We start from the raw sequence: 23,521 nt of genomic DNA on the forward strand, positions 1-23,521 counted from the left end.
AGAAACAGGGATACCATAGGGATCGCCTATATCCCCTATTTTATTTCTACTATATATACGTAATATCTACAGCATACAGATAGAAGGAGCCTATTCTCTTAGCTATATAGACGATTTTGCAATTACAGTTACTTTAAATTTAGCTAAATCTAATTGCAAAAAGCTAGAGAGAATAGCGCTAGAGCTAATGTCTAAAGCCAAAGAAGCTGCTATTAGTTTTAACGTTAGCAAAACAGAGCTTATACACTTCTATAGTAAACGTACTACTATAGAAGAAGGGTTAAAGCTAGGAGATGTAGAAATATCCCCTAAACCCTTAGTTAGGTAGTTAGGGGTATTCCTAGACTCTAAGCTTTCTTTTAAATACTATATAGAAATACAAATCTCTAAAGCAAAGGCAGCCTTTTGTTTAATTAGAAGACTAGGTAATATATAAAGAGGTCTATCTCTATAAGCCCTACGACAGCTCTATATAGCTTGCGTTACTACTATAGCAGACTACAGAGTATAATGCTGGTGGAAAAGTAAATTTAGAGACTACCTACTAGATAGGTATTAATCTCTATAAAATAAGGCTCTAAAACTAGTTCTAGGAGCGTTTAGAGGATCTCCTAGCCAAGCTATAGAGATTAAAGCCTCTATTCCTCCTCCTAGGATTAGATTAAAAAAGCTTTGTAATAACTACGCAATAAGAATCCTAAAGTTTAAGGAAAACCACGCAATTAAGAAAGTCTATATAGAAGAGATCAACAAAGATAGGGACGAATTAGCAGCTAGTTCTAGCTCTAGTTCCAGCCCTAAAAACTCTACTATAAAGCACCTCTTATAGCTAAAGACATAGCTACTATCTCTAGTCTCTAGAGTTTAGCAGCTAATTTAAAACTAGAAAATAGAGAGAATCTCTCTAGATTGGCAAAAACCGTAGTCTCCTCCTATTCCCGCATCCTTTTCTATTTCAAAAGGTAGTAAGGAAGAAGCTATATAAGAATACCTAAAACTAGTAAAAAATCTATAAGAATCCCTAGAGTGGGACCTAGTAGATTTATACTATACAGATGGCTCTAAAGACAATAAATTAAACGTAGCTTCTATATGTAAAATAGGGGAGAGAAATAGGATTAAATATGCAATAAACTGGAATCTAGGACCCTATATAGAAATTATAGACGCAGAGCTTTATGCAGTCTATAGGGCCCTAGAGCACCTAAAATAATAAAGACTAAAAGAGAAACAAGTTTATATCTTTATAGATAGCCAAGCAGCTATTAAAAGATTACAGCTTAAATCTCTTATAGGGGGGCAAGAACTAGTCTTTAAAATTACGCAAAGCTGTTCCTATTTAGCTAGTAAGGGGATCTCTATTAACTTCTACTGGGTTCCTAGCCATNTAGGAATCTATGGGAACGAAATAGCANATAAGCTAGCNAAAAAGGGCCTTTCTAGAAGAAAACTACAATCTTNTTATACCTCCTTAGCCTATATAGGGAGAGCNGNAAGAGAANAGATACTAGAANAGTNGAAAAANAANTNGCAGCAGAATAAGAANAANGGAAAACACTATACTAGGATCTGTAAAGGAAGCTATTCCTTTTCTCTTAAAGCCCCTAAGGATAAATATCCTAAAAGGCTATTTTAAATCCTTCTCTAAAGTAATAGGGGGGGAGGATAAAGACGGTAGATGCTTTAGGGAATGTAGAGTATTACAAACCCCTAGGCACCTACTACTAGACTGCAACCTATATAGAGAAGAAAGAAGAGAAATGCAAAAGAAACTAAGCTCTTCTCTCTCTCTAAAGAAGCTATTTTGTATACTAAAAGGAAGAGAGGCGCTTTTCCTATTTCTAAGTAGGATAGAGATAGCCACTAGAAAGTGGCTAATAACAGCAGGATCTATAGAAGGAGGTAACTCCTACTAGGCTTCTAGTAAAGAGATATTAGTAAGCAAAAGGACAGAATTAATTTACAAAAGGATAGGCGTTAGGATTTCTTATTTCTTATAGTTTTCTACCGTTTTCTCATTACCTAGTAGTTGCTTGTAACTTAGTATTTTACTAAGGAACTATAAACCCCTAAATTAGGGGCTTATAAACTACTAGGATATAGTTACTAGTATATGTTAAGCTGCCCTAAGGGATTTATGTATATAGGACTATAGCGCTATAGCCTAGAGGCTGCATGCGCAGTATTGTACGTAGTATAATACAACGGATAATAAAAAAAAAGAACGGGCACTAAGGGAAGAAAGGAATATTATAAAGTATTAGTATAATATTGGTGGCCCGGACTCTATAAAACGGTTAAGAAATATATAAGAGAGTATTTTAAGTGCTAGAAGTACTTACCTAGGCTAAAGGAAAAGGCCTTATATCTAACCTAAATAGCCACCCTTTAGGAATAGGTTTTAATGGATATTATATATATACCAACGGCTAAATTAGGGAAGTAGTATCTAGTGGTAGCTAGAAGTAAGAGCTCTAATAAATATAATATCTAAAGCAGTAGTAAAATTCCTATAGGAAGAGGTTATCTATAGATAGGGGGTGTTTAGATAACTCTCTATTAATGGAGGACCAGAAAATAAGGATATAGTAACCGCTCTTATAGAAGTATACGGAATTTATTAAGTAGTTATATTAGCCTACTATCTATAAGGATAAGGCCTAATTAAGAGAGAATATTAACCTTTAATAGTAGCGTTAGTAAAGTACGGAGGTGACTGGGTGCAGAATCTAATAAAAGCACTTTTAGCTAACCGAATAATGGTTAAGAGGATAACAGGAATAACGCTGGCGTAAATGCTCTATAGATAAGAATATATACTCCTAATTAACCTTTACCTCCATATATAGTAGACGCTTTTGTAAAATAAGGTAAAGATAATAAAGGAACTAATTATTTTAAGAATAAAATAGTTTAAATAATAAGAAATAAAAAATAAAAAAGCTTAGGAGAGGGTATATAGCTATTATCTAGCTAATAAAGAATGCTTTAATAAAATAAAGAATACCCGTAAAAGTAAGCTTAAGCCTAAAGAGCTTATGCTAGTATAGGATGCAAAGAAGGCAAAGGATATATCGTAATGGTAAAAGCTGTAGCTAAAATGGTAAGGCCCCCTTTAGATTAAAAGGTCATTAAAAAAAGGGTTTTATAAAATTAAGGACCTTAATGGCACTAAAATAGAAGGTACCCTATATGGGAATCGGTTAAAACGGTTTTATATATAAGATTTTAAGGGGATTAAACTAGAAGACCATATAAATAAAAGCAATTATAATATAGAAGAAGTCTTTACAGAAGAAGAAGCACCTAAAGAGGAGGCTATGGCAGCGTCTCTTCCTTCTAACTACACCACAATCTTACCGCGTCTTAAGGATCACATAACCCTACTAAAAAGGCAGTCTTTTATAAAGATTCTTCTATAAATAGGCTGTTACTTAGGATACCTATTACTATAAGCAGTAACTTATTCGCTTTTTTTTCTCTACCTCTATAATAAATATATAAAGTAACTGTAAGGATTAGAGTCTTCTACTATACTTCTATCTTATCCCACTAGCATAAGGAATTAGAAAAAGGGTTTAGCTCTTTAAAGCTGGTTTTAAATCCTTTATCTTAATAACTACTCTTATAAGAAATAACTATACGCGTAGTCTTCTTCCTTTTACCTTTATTACTAATAACTATCTCTTATAAGTATTATATATTTTTATATTATATAATTTTTAAATTAATATTTTTGTTTCCTTTTAAGTTAAGAGAAGAGCTACTTTACTTTAAGAAGTCTTAGTTAAGCATACCAGAGGTTAGAGTTAGGCATTATCTAAGTCTCGTTTATTCTTTTAAAAAATTGTTAATATTAAAGTTATTATTATATGAAGGTCTTGGTAAGGAAAATCTAACTAATTAGATAACTTTAACCAGTGGTTAAAGTTCCTTAATATCTTAAGATTTTATATAACGACCATTTTAATTCACCTTTTTGGTAAATACTATAAGATCTTTATTTTAACTTCCTATTATCTTATTATCCTATTATCCTGCTATTCTGTTTTATTTAATTATACGCGCCTATTTGCCTTTCTTTATGTTAAGAAGCACTATTATTACCTTTTCTTAAATTGCTTGTTGCGCACGCGGAATTTTATTATAAAAATGCCTAGAACTATAAAACTCTGCTTAAAAGGAAGGCCGCCGCCTCTGCCTTCTATACCTCCGCCTCCTACTATCTAGTTAATAGCCCTTGCATACTAAGGAAAGGCGTAGATAATAGAGGTTATCCTTAAAGCTGCCTAAAGCTACCCGGTTAATTAGCGCGTAAATATCTATTATAGTTTAACGCAGGTTATTTTAAACTAGGAGTATAATATAGTTAAGGCTGTAAGAAATGCTATAATTAAGATTAAAAAGGATAGAGAGCTTAAAGGAAACTTAGAAAGTAAAGAGTGGGAAAATACCTTTATAGATATTAGGAAGCTTTCTAAGATTACTTATAAGATTAATAAGATTAAGACGGTGCGGGATATAGTTAAGAAGGAGTAGGGAGAGGAACTTTTGGAAGGTCCCTATAAGCTCTTCTATATATATTACGCACTAAAAAGTATTTATATCCTTATTAATTAAGCTAAAAAGAGCGAGATTGCTAGAGAGAATGCGTTAAAGATGGTTAATAATACAATACTAAACCGCTTAGAACTCTTAAAGACTAAGATCTTAAGGACTCTATACCTAACACCCTTAGACTTACTTAATATTTATAAATTTAGACTAGAAGTTAATAAGGAGCTAGTTAAGAAATAGAGGCTTACCTATTATCTAAGCTAGGGCTATAAGCTTTTAGTGCTAGCCTTAACTATTAAAGCTAGAGGAGAGGAATCTGTACTAGAGCTAGTTACTCTGGGACCTCTATTAGTACCTTTTAAAGAGGTTAAAGGCTTAAATGTAAAGATGCTGCGTAGTATATTTCTGTTTAGAGGTAAGGTTCCTAAAGCTAATAGAGAGGACTCTAAATCTAATAAATCTATATCTTTAGAAGATATAATAAAAGCGATTTAAATAGGGAAACGGTAATATAAGGATATTACACTCGCCAAATATAAAATCTGTAATAATCGGTTATACTATTAATAGAAGATAGTAATCCCGAATTCCAAACCCTTATAATTTAAGATACTTAAATTTGTACACGATTCTCCTATAGTAGGGTATCCTAGCTATATAAAGACCTATAAGATTATCTAACGAGTATATTACTAGCCTATAATATATAACTATATATTAAAATACGTTCAAGCATACAGAATATACGTGCGTAGAAAGACCTCTTATATAAAGAAGTAAGGAGTACTTTAACCATTACTAATTTTAATTAACTTTATAGTCGACCTGCCTAATAGTGATAGGTTTATAAATGTTATAGTAGTTATTAACCGTCTTATAAAAATGCGATATTAATAGCTAAATATTTTTGTCTGAATAAGGTTCTGTAATATAGTAGACACGGTTGCTTGTAACCAATTGGGTTTACCACGTAAGCTAAGCGAGCTCAGGAGATCCATCAAATTCCACCTGTAGAAGTAGAGAAAGAAGAAGAAGATACAATTGAACCAAAAACCCCCCCACCGTGATTCCAACAATTTTATTAAGTATGTCTTTAAGCTATATAGACTTCCTAATTTAATAATATCTAACTATAGAAGCCAGTTTATTTTAGACTTCTAGTAAGCCCTATATAAACAATTAAGTATACAAATATAACTCTTAACTATATTTTATCTAAAAATAGATAGTTAAACTAAAATTACGAACGCGATTATAGAATAATACCTATAAATATACTGCTCCTACCTATAAGACGACTAGGAAAAGTAGCTACCTTTAGCTAAGTTTACTATAAATAATATAAGAAATAAATTAATAGGCGTAATGCCGTTCTACACAGCCTACGGACAAAACCCTTAACTTAGATTTAAACTATAACCCGAAATTAATATAACAGGATCTATAATTAAGAGGATTTAACTAATTAACGCGTATAACTTTGCTAATTAAATAAAGCAGTTAACGGAACTATTATAAAGTAAATTAGTATACGCTTAAATAGTATAAGAATAGTATATAAATAAAGGACGAGCTCCCGTATAGGACTTTAAGGAAGGTAATATAGTTTACCTAAATATATAAAACCTAAAGACTTAATAACCCTTAAAGAAACTAGACTAGAAGTTTACGGGCCTATACTAAATTAAGAAGAAACTAAGCCCGTATACTTATAAGCTTAAACTACTAACTAAAATAAAAATATATTTAACGTTTTACGTAAACTTACTATAACCTTTAAAAGGTAAACCTTTAACTTATAAAGTGCCGCCACTACCTCTTATAATTATTAATAATAATAACGGTTCTTACTTTATTAACTTAATTAATAATATACAATAGAAAACACGATTTAAATAATTTAAACTTCTTATTAAGTGGAAAGGATATAAAATATAAACCTAGGAAACCTATAACTAGATTAAGGCTAACACGCCTTCCTTAGTAAAAGAATTCTATAAGGACTATCCATTACGGCCTACTTTAGCTAGATAGACACAATATAAAGGTAAATAATTACTACTTAACACGAATATATAAAATATAATAGCAGGAAGCTTAAAATTAGAAAGAACTTAAAATACGTTATAATATTTATAATACGATTATATAATATGTAAGATATTAAGGAACTTTAACCGGTGGTTAAAGTTATCTAATTAGTTAGATCCGCCTTACCAAGACCTACTATAAAGATATTAGTTCTGCTTACTGCCTTAACTAAGCTAATAGCGATTTTTTATCCTAGGGATAGAAAATCCTAATTAGTTTATTTAATGATTAGAACCGGTAAAACCCTACATTACTACCTAATGCAAAAACACGACACGTAATAAGTTATAAGTCTTAACTAAAATTAAATTATTTAGACCTTTGGCTAAAAGGGGGCTTACTATAATAGGACTAGCCTAGTTATAATAGAAATGTCTTAGTGAAACACTTAATAGATAAATTCCGACGCTTTAACCAAATTCTACTAGCTTGATTAACTTCTGCTAAATTCTGCTAGATTAATTAAATTCTACTAAAGTCTGTTAAAGACCGCATGCGTATATGCGCACGCATTAACCACCAAGCCCCTAACTATTTAATTATATAATTCTCTTGTTATTCCTTTCTCTTCTTTACGCAACGTCTTATTCTTAGCGAGAGCTATATACCCTTAGATTTAGATAGAATTTATATCGTTCCTTCGAATCTTGCTTAAAGTCTCTTCGCGCCCTTATAATAGCACCCTTACTAAAATAAAATAAAGGCGCTATACTATTTATCTAGGCGTTTATAGACTTTACTATACTATCTTAATATATATTATACGATAAATTAACTATCCAGTACCTAGTAGTAGCTATTTATAGAATAGATAAGATAAAGGATATATTTCTTCTATTTTAACTAAGTAAGGTAGAACTACTACACTTTAATATTTCTAAGCTATATACTATTACCTACTATCTAGAGAGTATCTAGTAACTAGGAGTAATTAGAGGCATAGGTATTTAGAGTAAGCATATAAGTTATAGAAGGCATTCTATTATAGGACTAATAAACGGAATAACTACGAAGAGTAGATGCTACGATATAATACTATATATCTTAATATAATACTTTAAAACAAACTTAAGCTATAGGCGTTAACTATTATAGTTAATATAGTAGACCTAATAAGCGTAATATAGACAATATGGCTCGGTTTTACAGTTAATATATACGCATATTGCTTGTATATATGGAACTTCGACAACTATATAGCTTAGGCACTTTAAGGCTAAAGAATTAACAAATCTATCTAGCGTATAGTTAAGGAGGTATAGCACTAGATAGAAATTACCAACTTTATATCTAAACTGGCTCCCTTTATAAGGGAATGTTATAAGTAGATTAATAAAATCTAGTAAATAGACCGGGACGTTAACCGACTAGAGGCTAATAATAATTAGGTATTAAAGATGCCCCTAAGTATCTATTATAGCGTTATATACTATATTTACTTTTAAAAAAATGCCGCTAATACTAATAAGCTTAATAAAGTGTTTGCTTAATATACCCCATTATAGGCTAATACTAAAGCCCCCCGCTATAATACTATAATAGTATAAGAATATAAGTAGGTAAATAACAGCCTCTATAGCAATAAAGTAGGGAGGCTTTATTTACTACTTATAATCTAAGATACTGAGCAATTAAATAATAAGGGCAAATACCTAAAATACACTAGTGCTTTAGTAGAGACCCTCTAAGTTTATAATAGTGGTAAGATTAATATAAGAACTGGAATGCTTAAAGTATAGAGTATAAAGCTATTTAATAGCAGGACAAAACGTACGCTAGATGCCCTTTAGATATATAATATTAACCATATTATAATGCCTATCTTACTTATACTAACAGAAATTAATGTTATAAACTATTTCTTTATAAACAACTATAGCGATTAGAATATATATAATACTATATATAATAAAGACTTTAAGTAAATAAATAGGCTTATACTAGGCGGTAAATAAATATAACTTAGCTAAAATAGCGTTAAGTTATAACTAGCGGCGCTGTTAGCGACTCAGTCAATCGAGACATAAGTACGGCAAAATGGTCGCGCAAGCCTGTACGATTGGATTGTCTATAAACGAGAATCTAAAGCTAAAGAAAGGAAAGGAGAAGAAGGGGAGCGCCGCTCGAAGCTATATACGATCTTCGCGTCACGTGACCGCAATATGCGGCAATCTGTGGCAACTTGCCGGTGCGTAGTTCTGCCAAGTTCTGCCAGTGCCGTAACAGGCGCCAGATTATAATAAAAGGGTAAATTACCGCGACTATAATAAACTAGAATATAACACTACTATATATTACCCTTTACGCGCTAACTGCCCTTTATATTCTATATACCGTACCCTCTACCTTAAAAGTAGGTAAATATCGCGAGGAACTAGGCTTTTGCGTAGTATAGAAAAAAATATAATATAAAGTAAGACCCTACGCCATAGTAATATAATTTAATTGCCCCGTTATAAAGCTTAATAAATAGTTAAGCCGCCTTCCTAACTTATTATTATAAGTTAGTTAAAGCTCCTTTCTATCTACACTTAGGGAGAAAAATCTAATTTATACTATAAAAGTTAACTAGGTTATTATTTATAGTATATTAGGTATAAAACTCTAAACTATTTAGTATTTTTTAGGGAAGTAAGGTATATATAAAAGCTAAGTAGTTCTACTAGACTAATATACTTATTTTTTACCTACCCTATAAAAAAGCAAATAAAGACGCCGTAAGTTAAGTAGTAGCTCCTAAAATAATCTAGATCTTAAAGGAGATAATATTAAGCTCTATACCGTAACTATCTCCCTTAAAAGGCAAGACTGTTATTAATATTATTATATACTATAGTACAACCTATTATTATTAGTTTTAATAACGTAATCCTAATAGATAGTCCCATTCTTATTAAGCGAAAGCCTATAACCCTTAAGCAACCCTAAGATATCTAAAACCCACGCTTAAAAGAAACGCATGCGTTATTTAGAAGAATAACCGCTATAGGATAACTTTAGATAATATATAAAGTAGTAACTTAGCCTAGTTAATATAAAGATATATAGTATTACTTAGATATATTATTACGGCACTAACCTAACGTATACTGTTTTATACTATCTTATACTATTTCCTACTATTAGCTAGCCCACTACTAGTGACTTAGCGGCCGGCCCTACTATTTATATATAATACCCCCTTTCCACCTTCTTCCCCTCTTTATACTATAACGTAGTTATTTAGTCTACTTTATTATAGTACTGTAACAGTTTATAGTATCTTTAATTTACGTCCTATTGCAATTACTAATTCATTATACCCTAGCTAATTAACCTCTACCCTAGAGTAATTATAACCTACGCGCGCCTCTACTAAAACTAATACATCCCTAGTATAATCCTAGAACGATCCTTAGTTTTTACCTAGCGCCTAGATAGGCGACACTAATAATACTAAAATAGCCGAAACCTAAAACCCCCGCGACGTTTTTATAGACCTCTTTATAAAGATATACCCTAATATCGCGTGGATAATCCGCCGCTCCCTACTATACCCTAAGACCTTTAAGCCTAGTAAAGCTTACCTTATCCTTATTAACTATACTAACGAGTTTTATAACGAAGCCTTGTAGTAGGAACTACGGTAGACTTATTAATAGGCTAGGTATATAGGTAAACAAAAAGTTAACAACGTAATAATAACTAGTAGAGTAGTTGCCTAATAGATTAACTCTAATTATATTCTAAGATTCACTATTAAGGAGAGAACTATTTAGGTAGGGACTATGGTCCTTTAAATACACAACCGTACTCCTAAGAAATCCCCTTTATATATAAGGTATATCTACTCTATCTACTCTATTATAAATTCTATAGATCCTATAGATTATATAGATCACGTTATATAACCTTAGTTACTATTCCCCGTTATATAGCTTTACTAATTCTATCCTAAACCGTGCCTAAATTAACTAACTAGCTTCTTCTAACTTCTCTCTAAGTAGTTATAATATTGCACTTAAAGCGTCTATAACACTATCTCCCTTTTCTCTATCTTTGTTCTTAAAGATCCTAAACATCTCTAGGTTGTTTACTAGAGGTATAATATCCGTCTAATTAATTTAGTTAATATCGTTGCTTATTATACCTAAAGTTCCTTCCTCTTTAACTGCTCGTCGTGCTCGCACTATTACTACGATATTATCTCTTAGTGAGATTATACTATCTCTGTGTTCTCATTGTTCGAAAAAGGGGTTAGTCTATATTGCGTTAGTAAGTCCATCTTCGCAATAACCGTTTTTTTGCTTAGAGTGCACTAAAGCGAATATTTATTTGTTTTATAACGTTTGCTCCGTCTCTAATACTAAATATATATAACCTACTACTCTTAATAGTCGTCTAGTTTCTTAATTAATTTATCTTAGGGTTTTATATTTAATCTACTACTATATAGCTAGATAATAAACTGTCTATTACTCTAGCCGAGTTATATTATTCCTATAATGCTAAATAAGAGGCTGCCGATGCTTAATAACGGGCCCTTAACTCTTGTCTTACTGCGTCCGCTTAGTTAATCTATCTTAAGAAGGTTTGTAAGAAGGTCTATTTTAAGAAGTAGAAACTTATAAAATAAGGTTTATAGGAGCTTGGCGATAAAAGAACGGATTTTCCTTTAACTAAAAAGGAAATAGATCTAAGTAGTTTGGCAACTGCTCTTTTTAGGTCCCTCTTAGGTAACTTATTTTTTAGCGATCCTTTCTTATTAATACTACCTAACCTAATCTCTTTTAATACTCCTATACCTTTCCTATAGCGTTTTTTAAATTCTCTAGTAGCTTTTAGGTAGTCTTATTATAGCCTATCCACTTAACCTTATACTATATTTTATTGTTAATATCCTTATAGCTAACGATCTTTAAAACTTGATATTTGTCTTCTTCTTGCCCTTTATATATATCTGCTTTATAAACCAGTGGCTTAATATTCCTATATACTAGCTCTAGCATTACAACATACTATATAGAGTAGATCTTTATTTTAGTTGGTAGGTTTAACTTAAACATAACTAGTAAAATCCTCTAAATAATTTTAAAAGGTCTTAGTCTAACGTGGTCTAACTTTTTACTTAGTTATTAACTCTTAAAATTTTATATAGTAGCTATACTTTATCTCCCTCCTTAAGATCTGGTCCCTTAGATCTCTTAATATTATAATACCTTTTTATTCTCTCTTATACCTTTTTTGCTAATTCTATAAGGTCTATATAAAGATTTATTAACGTCTTTATTCTTTCTTTAGCTATACTACTCGTTTTCTTTACTTATTATAGTAACAACGATATTCTTAGCTTATACCCGTAATTTGCCTTAAATAGTAATATACCTATTTCTTTTTATAGTATTGCATTATATATAAACTATATAACTAGTAATAGCGATACCTAATTATTCTATCCGTAATTAATATAATGCCTTACATTAGGAAATTTTTTTTCGGGCTCGTTGTTGCAGTTTGCGGCAATTTGCGGCAAACTGTACGGTCGCGGCAGTCGTATATGGTCTTATGCGGTTTGCGCATTTTGCGGCAAACTGCACAGAGCCTGCGTATTTTGCAGCAACTTGCAGCAAACTGCACAGAGCCTACGTATTTTGCAGCAACTTGCAGCAAACTGCACAGAGCCTGCGTATTTTACAGCAACTCGCAGCAAACGCGCAGAGCCTGTATATTTTACACGTTTTGTATATTTTATATATTTTATATATTTTACACATTTTACATATTTTACACATTTTATATTTTGCATATTTTATATTCCTATATAACTATATAAAATGTAGAGCTATTTATTAAGCAATTAAGATAAGGGGGATACCCTTTACAAAGGCTCCAAATCATCAATTAGCGGTATTCCTAACGATCTGCTGGCTGTGTACCGATTTCCTAACTAGGCCTAGTGCCTGCCTGCCTGCCTGCCTGCCTACCTATCTGTCTGTTTATCTGTCTGTACCTGCCTATGCCTACCTGCCTATGCCTACTGTCTATGCCTACTATCTGTGCATACCTGTCTGTGCCTACTGTCTGTGCCTACCTGTCTGTACCTACCTATCTGTGCTACCTGTTTATGCCTACCTGTCTATACCTACCGTCTATGCCTACCGTCTGTGCCTCCTATCTGTGCTACTGTCTATGCCTACCTGTCTGTAATTTGGGGGAAAGGTCGGCCCGATTAAAGGCTCCGCCTAATTTAATTAATCGATTAATCGTATTAATTTGAATCGTTCTCTACGGCCGTTCGCTGGCTGTATATTCGAACGGTGGTCGTCTGGCTCTGGCGACGGTTAATAGTCGTCTGGTTCTAGCGACGGTCGACAGTTATCTGGTTCTAGCAACGGTCAACGGTTGTCTGGTTCTGGCAACGGTCAACAGTCGTCTAGTTCTGGCGACGGTCGACGGTTGTCTGTGTTCTGGCGACGGTCGACGGTCGTCTAGTTCTGGCGACGGTCCTCAGCTGGCTGCCGTTCTGGTGCCTCCCCTAGGTAGGAAGGATGTAAGGAAGAAAGGTAAAAAATAAAGGTGGCTACCTAGGTATATAGATAAGGGGTACACTTAGCAGAGGCACGTGTAGAGGCTATCGGGAATATAGCGGGGACCCGATGCAGAGCTTCGTGTAGAGCTCCGTATGTCGCGCAAAGCCTCGTGCAGAGCCTCTGTACGGTAGAGCTTCGTGTAGAGCTTCGTGCAGAGCTTCGTGTAAAGCCTCCGTATGTAAGGCTTCGCGCAAAGCCTCGTGCAGAGCCTCTGTTACGTAGAGCTTCGTGTAGAGCCTTGTGTAGAGCTTCGTGCAGAGCTTCGTGTAGAGCCTCATGCAGAGCCTTGTGCAAAGCTTCGTGTAGAGCTTCGTGTTAGAGCCTCGCGCCAAAGCTTCGTGCAGAGCTTTGTGTAGAGCTTCGTGTAGAGCTTCGTGTAAGAGCTTCGTGTAGAGCTTTATGCAAAGCTTCGTGCAGAGCTTCGTGTAGAGCTTCGTGCAGGAGCTCGTGTTAGAGCTTCGTGTAGAGCTTTATGCAGAGCTCGTTGTAGAGCTTCGTGTAGAGCTTCGTGTAGAGCTTCGTGTAGAGCTTCGTGTAGAGCCTTCGTGTAGAGGCTTCGTGTAGAGCTTCGTGTAGAGCTTCGTGTAGAGCCTCGTGTAGAGCTTCGTGCAAAGCTTCGTGTAGAGCTTCGTGCAAAGCTTCGTGTAGAGCTTCGTGCAGGCCTCGTGTAGAAGCTTCGTGCAAAGCTTCGTGTAGAGCTTCGTGCAGAGCCTCGTGTAGAGCTTCGTGCAGAGCCTCGTACAGAGCCTCTATACGCAGAGCTTCGTATAGAGGCTTCGTGCAGAGCTTCGTGCAGAGCTTCGTGCAGAGCTTCGTGTAGAGCTTTGTGCAGAGCCTCGTGCAGAGCTTCGTGCAGAGCTTCGTGTAGAGCTTTGTGCAGAGCTTCGTGCAGAGCTTTGTGTAGAGCTTCGTGTAGAGCTTTATAGTATTTTTGTTGCGTTTTTATTGCAGCCGAAAAATTAGGGTCTACTTAAGTCGCAATTTGCGGCGATTTATATGGGTAGCCTATGTATTTGTAGCAAATCGCCGCAAGTTGCCGCAAATCGCTAAAATCGCGACTTACGCAGGTTTTGCAGACCCCGATTTTCGCTTGCGACAACGTGCCCAAAAAAAAATTTCCTGATGTAGATACTGTTCTAGTGTCTAATTTAATCTTTCTATTTAACTATCTGTCTATAGGTAATATGCAGTAGAAGTTACTGCTTAAATTTCCTACTCCGCTAAGAATACCTCCTAAAATGCTGCTATAAATCTTAAATCTCTATCCGATATAATCTTACTTAGTGCTTTATGTCTTATAAACACTTCTTTAATATAGATTTTAGTGACATCCTCCGCTAAGATTTCTTCTATGCATACTATAAAGTAGCCCTACTTAGTTAACTTATTTACTATTATTAAGATTATATTATAATCTTATCCAGTAATAGGGTTTCTTAACTTTAGTAACTTAATAATAAAGTCCTATAATATAACCTCCTATAGTCTTTCTAGTATTTTAATAGGTTGTAGCCCTCTATATAGCTTATGCCTTATTAGTTTATTTCTCTAGTAATCTAAATACTTCTTTATTACTTTTCTTGCGATATTCTAGATTCTATTAATAATGTATTCTTCTTAAAGTCTTAACATTAAGCCTATTGCTCTATTGTGTCCCTAAGTTATTCCCTTATAGAAGTCTTCTATAAAATGCTCTGCTATGCTTCTTAGGATATACTTCGCTTCCCTATACTTATATAGTATTTCTTCTTTTAGATATTCTAACTATTTTCCTAGCTATGCTTTAAAGATTCTTTATGCCTAAAAGCTTTCTGGTATCTTATAGACTCTTTCTAGTTTATTATCCTCTTAAGTTGCTACTAGCTTAGGGTGATTATATCTAATTAATCCATCCTTATTTCTGCGTAGCATTACTCCTAATAGTTTCTCGTCATTTTATAGTTTAGCCTTTCTGCTAAGTATATCTACTCTTATATTTTTAGTTCCTTTAGTATATTAAATCTTAAAATAGTATTCTGTAAGTATCTCTGCCTATCTAACTTATCTTTAATTAAGTTCTTTTATTATTAGGAACCCTATTAGGTTCTTATAATCCGTCTTAACTATAAATAGTTTCTTTACGCCTTATAAGAATGCTCTCTATTTCTTAAATACTATAACTATACCTAATAACTCCTTATTATAAACGTCATAGTTTAACTCTAGTAGTATTATCTTCCTACTATAGTATACTACTGGGTGCTATGTATTCTTATACTTCTATAGCAAGCATACTCCTAGTATGTAGTTTAATGCGTCCGTTTTTATAACCGTGTCTAGTTCTAGTTAATAGATTTTAAGAATTAGCTCCTAGGTAAATAACTCCTTAAGTTCTTTAAATAACTTCCTTTATTTATCTCCCTATGCCTATAGTTCCTCTTTCTTTATAAGCCTAGTAAATAGTTTAATATTTTTTAACTATTATGCTATAAACCTTCTATAGTAGTTACAAAACCCTAAGAATAATCTTAACTGCGTTATATTCTCTGGTTCTTGCTAACTCACTATAGCTTTAATCTTCTTTAAGTCTATACTAATATAACCTAGTTTAATAATAAATCTATCAAAATTGGTCTTTCTTATAAAGAACTTGCATTTCTTAATTGCTACTAGCATCTGTTCTTCTTATAGTCTCTTTAAACCCTATTTAACGTATTCCCCATATTCTTTCTTAGTTATTAAGTAGATAATAATATTATTAAAGTATGCTATAATAAACTTATTAAGGTGCTCTCCTAATACGCTATTAATTCTTTTCTAAAATATTACTAGTATATTTGTTAATCCGAATTATATAACTAATAGTTTATATAGTCCTTCTCTTAACCTAAAAACTGCCTTTTATTTATTACCTTCCTTAATTCTAATCTAATGGTATGCCTATCTTAGATCTATCTTTATAAAGATTTACACATTGCCTATCTAATCTTAGATTTCGCTAATTAAGGGTAAAGGATATCTATCCTTCTAAGTAATACTATTTAACTATTTATAGTTAATGCATAACCTAAGCTTTCTATTTTTCTTTAATACGAATAGTACTGGATAACCTGCTAATAACTATAATAGTTTAATATATTCCTTTTATAAGTTTTTTTAAACAAACTCTTTAAGTGCGCTTGCCTTCTCTTAAGTAAGCTTATAGGTTAGAAAGAACCTTAGACTTATTCCTAGTTCTAACTCTATTTTATAGTCCTATACTATATAATCTGCTAGCTTTTTACTTTTTAGGCTTTATAGTTTCTTACTATATTTATAGTAATATAACTTAAGCCTCGCTTAATCTCCTTATATATTGCTCTAACTTAGTACTATACTAACTTAGTTTACTATTGCATTTTACGGCGTTAAGTATTTTTAATATTAATTTAACCTATAATCTAATTAATTCTTAGATTATATTCCTATAACTAAGGCATTCCTAATACTGCCTTATCCCGTCTTAATAGTAGGATATTAAAAGACATATTAATCCGTCTTTCTTTAACGGTTATCTAAATAGGTCCTATTTTAAGATTAATAATCCCTCCTCTATAGGCTATTAGATCTCCTAAAATTATAACTAATAGGTAAGATTACTCCTTCTATCTATAAGGTAATCCTATTCTCTTAACTACTGCTAGTAAGATATAGTTCTATATTACTTTACTATCTATTAGCGCTTTAAACTACTAATTTTACTATTTAACTTATAAATTTAGATGCTATCCTTAAATTCCTTTAAGGGTTTAAGGCTCTACTACTAGCTCCCTTTAATTTTATAGGCCTCTACTTTTCCTAACTATTAGCTACTTAATCCTATTATATTTAACCCGCTCTTTAGCTAATACCTAGTTCGCTTTTTATCCTTAATATACTATAGACACGTGTTCTCTAAGCACTCCTACTACTATTATCTATCTAAGCATTCTTCCGTAAGGAATCTTCCTAGTTAAAGTATTAAGTCTCCTAACTCTTAAACTTCTATTAGATGCTATCTATATATATATTTAGTATTCCTATACTATTACTTATCTAGCGCCTAATACATCCTTATAGGGTATTTTTAATTCTTTTCCTTTAGATTTTTGTGCATTTTATATATATTATCTACGCATATAATCTATAATAGCGTATAATATACTAGGTGCTTTAGGTTAACTCTTAACTTATTTTTATTCTTAAGTTTAAACCTTTATTATATTAATCTAAATGTTATAACTTTATTTATGTTGGAAACACAGGGTAACTCACCAATAACGACTACTCGAGTAGGGTTACAGTGATGTTGGTTAATTCTTCTTAATAGGAATAAGGAAAGGGGTGAGGATCTTAAGGTTCCTCACCACGCTAGGACCACGTCGACACGTGACGGCAATATACTTCATGCGACGGCAACTTGCCTTATTCCTAACACTAGCAACTCTTCTTTTTATAGTTGCTATATATATATATACAAACAGACAGTATATAACAATACTAGACAATATGCAATAAAACCAGATAATATGCAACAAAGCGGTAGTTAGTAGAATTTGGTGGATAACGTAAAGACGGGTAGGCCGCTAAGACGCTAGTAGTAAGCGAGCCAATGGCGATTTTCCATACCGGGTATAGAAAATCCTAATTAGTTAGCAGAAGTTTATACCGCCACCTAAATTAATTAGGCGCGGCGCTCTTAGCAAGGATCTAACTAATTAGACAACTTTAATCGGCGGTTAAAGTTCTATAAGATCTTAACTTCTCTAAATTTCCCTCTTAACCCAACCTTTAACTTATATACGTAGAGTATTTATATTAACAAACGTCTCTAGTGCCTTATTTAGGTTTGCCTTCGTTATCGCATCTACTAGGTTATCTTAGCCATTAATCCATTAGATCTTAAAGAGTTCTTAACGCTTATAGAACTGCCGAAGTGCTATAATATCGATTATAAGACGCTTCTTCTTTGTAGTACTAAGCTTAACTAAACACTTATAGAGGGAATATAAGTTGGTGCATATAATTATAGGGATAGTGGGAAGTTTAAGCCAGTCTATAATTATCTTAAGAGTAGTTTTAATTGCAATTGCTATATTAACTCCGCTAACTATTTTATATATCTCTAACGCTAGAACGCTTTAAGTAATGCGCTTACTCTTAGTTAAGCTCTAATAGATGAGGTTGCTATAGATTATAAAGTCATTCTCTCTGGTAGATTCGTTTATAATAATAATCTTATATCCTAGCTAGGAGCTAAAATCTTTATTATTTATAAACGATCTATTAATAAATACGAAGAGCTTAGCGGTAGGAAGGTTAATAGGCATATAGAGTAGTCCCCTATTAAGATGGTTTATTTGCTAGGAAAGACACTTATTTAGGGTAAAAACGTTATCCTTAGTTAGTTCCTGGTGTTAAGCGGCAATAAAGAGATTAAAGGAAGCCTTAGGTTAATAGATAGAAGCTATATAAGCTCCGCGAGCGCGTTACTCCACATATCCTTACTTTAGAGAATTAACGTTAATAATATTAATCTTCTTACCTTAACCCTTCTGGCGTAAAGCAATAGAGCCCTTATTTAGGGAGAGGATATATCTATTAAAGAGTAATGGTGTTACTAAATTAAGTCTTTCCTTTAGCTTTACTATAAGGTTTACCTTTACTAGCTTATCTTCTTTAAGAGCTAAGAATTGGTCGTCTCCTAAGATAATTATATTATCCGTTTATATGCTAACGATTCCAAATAGAGTTCCTATAGTTATAATAAGGAAGTAGGGATTAAATATAGAAGTAGTTATTAAAAGCTTCTCCTTATAGTGCTTACTATAGGTAGCCTACCAATAAGTTCCTACCTCTGCGATTCTATATAATAGCTTAAGTATAACTATAATTATATCCTTGGGATATTAGTAGCAAATTTGCTCTAGAAGGTATGCTAGTATTAAGTGCTAAAGGCGCGTCTCTAATTAGGTGTAGGCCTAAGTAATATCTTATAGGTAAACCGCTATTCTATTCTTTATTAAGGAGGGAGCTAGCGTAATAATNACTNATTNACTAGCTTNTTAAATTATAGGGGATTATATAAGNATTACTTCCTTACCGTTATTATTATAACCTTAAATAACTAGCCTTAACTTCTTAAATGGGGTATTAGTAGCTTTGCCTTTAATCTTATTAACTATTCTTAACTTAAATATGCGGACTCTATTAAACTTAGTAAGGTCGTATTTCTTAAATTTAAAGACTTCTCTTGTAATAAGACCGTCGATCTCCTACTTATTAGATACTTAGAAAGGAGCTCCTAAAGTTATAATGCGGCCTTCCTTTTAGAACTATTTTGCGAGTTTAAAGTTACCCTTCTCTTTAGCTGTTATAAAGGCCATTAATAGTTCATCTCCATTCTTAATAGTGGTAATAAATTGCTCTTTAAAATTAATAAGATATTGGCAATTTCGTAATCCCTTTAGGCGACCTCTACCGCGTTATAGTTGCGGTATATCTACTACAATTATATTAGAATCGCCTTCGCCTTCTAGAGCACGTTAATTATAGTTCTCCTTTAAGGTATCCTCTAGGGCATCCTATAAAGGCTTAGAGCTATTATCCCTATAGTAGGGCTTAATAACAGTTAAGCGGAATTAAGTAGGTCTATAGGGTATCTAAAGAGTATAAGTTTAACCATTAATTACAATGAGTTTATGTAGGCCTAACCATTCTCCCTTTTTACGCTATACGCGTACCTCTAATTAAAGTGGCAGATTAAGCGTAGTTAAGGTATTTAGGCTATTTCTTATTCCTAGTGCGTCGTTAACCTAGCGCGTAGCGTAGAAACGTCATACCTCCTTCATTACCTTATAAATAGCCTTAGCTTATTACGTAATAGAAGGAGATAGTAGAGAATCGTTAGTTATTTAAGGGTAGGCGCTAAAGACTAGCAACGTAGGTACGAGCCTATTTAGGCCAGCGGTATTGTTAACAGCCTTAATAGCCATCTGTAGGATAAGCTCTTCACTAATACCCTCTAGTTCTAAAGAAATAATCTTATATACGCGGCGTAATGGCGTATAATATTATTCTACTTTTTTAATACTATTATATGCCTTAACGGGGACTTCCTTAACCTTAATTATTATTACCTTTGCCTATTATTAAAACTTCGTAGATAAGAAGTTCTTTTTTATATTATAAATAATTTTATTAGGGGGTCCTAGGTAGACATTAATCCAGTATAATTAAAGAGTATCCTATATATTCCTAGCTAATATATCTTTTAAAAAGCGTGCGGCTTAGAAGGAGGTTAAAAAGTTAATAACTTAGAGTACTAGCTTGCCGCTAAGATATATAACATCTATAATAATGTAGAAGTTAAAGTTATAGTTATCTTTAAGAGTAAACTTAAATTAGCTAGGGGACTTCTAGTTTATTTAGTAGTGGTAGCAGTACTTTATAAAATATTTAATTACCTTAACCTTAACTTTATAACCTACTCGCTAAAAGACCCTAAGTAATTAGTAAATAGATAGGTGGCTAAAACAACGGTGTAGTTAACGTAACTCTAACTCGGTTAGGTAGCTCTAAGTAACGCTCCTTTCTAGCTGTTAAAGGAGCAACTAAGGGTAACCCTACTTGCGTATAACGGGCACCTAATTATTTCCCTAGACAAGCATATTCTTAAGGTTGTTAAGCTTAATACTTAATTTATTTATATTTTAGATATAGAATAGAAATAGGGTGTTTATAAAGATAATATAGAAAGTAATATATCCTAACGGGGTTTAGACCTTAATTATACTAAAAGAAATTGTAGTACCCTTACTAAAGCGAATTATATATTGGCCTGCGGTTAATTGGTTAATTTAAATAAAGCTATTAAGCTGCTAAAGAGCTTAAACTTAAGGCTTTCCTACTATAGATACTCCTGCGGCTCTAGTATCTGGCATAATGCTATAGAAGACATTCGCCGAGTATCTATCGTTAAAGGAGAACACGGAACTTTCCTTTAGCTTATTAAAGATATCTAACTTTATAATAGAATGGAGCGTAGATTAGTTATTAAGGATAGCAACGGTTTATATACTATTTACCTTACCATACTTAGTAAAGTATTAGTTAGGAAAGTAGTCCTTAATTTCTATATCTATAAGGAGCTATTCGGCCTTGTTAACCTTACCCTTAAGATCTTTTTTGCCTTTATATTAAACCAGGAAGTTTTAGAAGTAGGCTATAGTAACCTCTTAGTTTTTGACGTTTTGTATACTCTAGCAAAACCTATTATATGCCTCCTTTCGTCTATTAAGAGGGTGTCTAGTTAACTAGCAATTTAGCTTCTTATAAATATAGCACTTTTTCTAACAATTGCTCTAAAGTAAACCTCCACAAGGACCTCTATAATTACCTTATAGTTAACGTTAATTATACCCTTTACTATATCCCCTACCACGTCTACTATATATTTAATCAGTCCAGTTATAATTATATTAGTCGGCCGGGTTAATTAAGGTAGGTTAGAGTTAGGCATTAAATTACTATACTTCTTAAGAGCGTAGAGCGGTGCTAATAGAGGATCTTAATTAAGTATATACTCCTTTATAAGTACTTACAAGGTTAAAGAGAGCGAGATTGTATTCTTTAATACCTTAGTATACGCTAATAACTTAATCGCGTAGGCTAAGGTCCTCTTAATATAATTTAGATAAACTACGCTAAATTATCTAAAGTTAATTAAAGAGCTTTTAAAGATAATTAAGCCAAGAGATACCTGGGTTCGTAGCAATAATTCTTAAAAAGGTAGTCTCTCTCCACTCCAACATATATTGCTGCTTATTCTCTTCTATTTTAAAGTAGTATCTTATCTCATATATTATTCGGTTAAAATTATATCCTTTTTCTACTAAATAATTATAATAGAAGGTACTGGCGCGGCCCTTAAGTATAACGGAATAGGCGTTATAATATTAGTTAGGTTCTAGTCCAACCTTCTAGTAATAGTTATAGAAGATACGCAGCTTCGAATTAAGGATGTTATACAGTTCCCCGCTAAACTTCTTCTTCTGGTCTATATAGAACTTTATAAGCTCTATAAGTATTTTTAAGGTGCCTCTAAGTAGTATTAGACTATATTAAAATTACATTAAAGATTAAGGTAAGGATTGCTTTATAGGCTGTAGTAGAGATATAGGGCTTAGTGGAACACGGTATAATACCTGATCTTCCTATAGTAGAGTTTAAAGGTTATTAAATCGCAAAGTAAGGGGATCTTGCGCTTGCTCTTAAGGGGTAGTAGTTAATGTTGCTAGTTAAATTAGTAGATCCTAGGGAGCTAGAGATAGAGGTAAAAGCAATAAATACGGAACGTAAGAACTTATACCTAAAGCAATAGAATTAAAGCGCGTCTCTATTAGCGTATTATTTAGATTTTATTATAAGTTAAGCTTCCTCTTAGTGCGTAGTTAGTGCTTAACCTTTTATAGAGTCCATTTGTACTCTTCTTTTACATCAATAACTTACTCCTAGATATTATCTCTAATAGCACCCCTATCTATAGGGACAAATACTTTATTCTCCTAAAGGAAGTTACGGAAGTCTTATACAACGTCCTTCTTTGCAAGAGCCTATATTTCCTTTATCTATTTAACAAAGTCCTCCTTTATATAACACTATAGCTCGGTATCATTATATTCGCTGTCTATATAGTGTACTATGCAATATACTAAGAATCTATTTAGGTCCTATTCCTCAGCGTTTATAGGGTTAATGTCTGTGTCCTATATCTCCGGGTTAATGCTTTTCTCATACTTCTTTGGGTAGGTTAACGCCATAGTAGGTATAAAATTAACGGGGTATCGTACGTCAAAGGTAGGTAGGGTTTTTGGCTTTATAGAATCTCGTAGGTTTACTATCAAAAGGTAGGCAATTAAGATGTTGTTAACGCGTTTCGGACGTTAACTTTAGGACCGTAGGTTTAGTGACACTTCTAACCTAAAGTACTCGACCAAATCTTCGTATACGTAGTTGTTTTGCGTAATAAACGCAACTTAGTATCTCCTAGTACTCAGTAATACTTCTATTACTAGTTTTCCGCAAGTCTAAGGTAGTATAGTATTGCCGGGATCCATTCCATATAAGCGCATATAGCACCCCTATACGAGACTGTCTCTTCTGTTCGAAAACCTAGCTACTCTATAGTTAACTATATATTCAACCACTAATTAGTATTAGAAATACAGGGTAACTTACTAATAACAACTACTTAAGTAGGGTTATAGTAATATTGGTTAATTCTTCTTAATAGGAATAAGGAAAGG

This window comes from Cenococcum geophilum, assembly GCF_001692895.1.
Source record: "Cenococcum geophilum 1.58 unplaced genomic scaffold K441scaffold_13, whole genome shotgun sequence".
In the NCBI taxonomy this organism is placed as follows: Eukaryota; Fungi; Ascomycota; class Dothideomycetes; order Gloniales; family Gloniaceae; genus Cenococcum; species Cenococcum geophilum.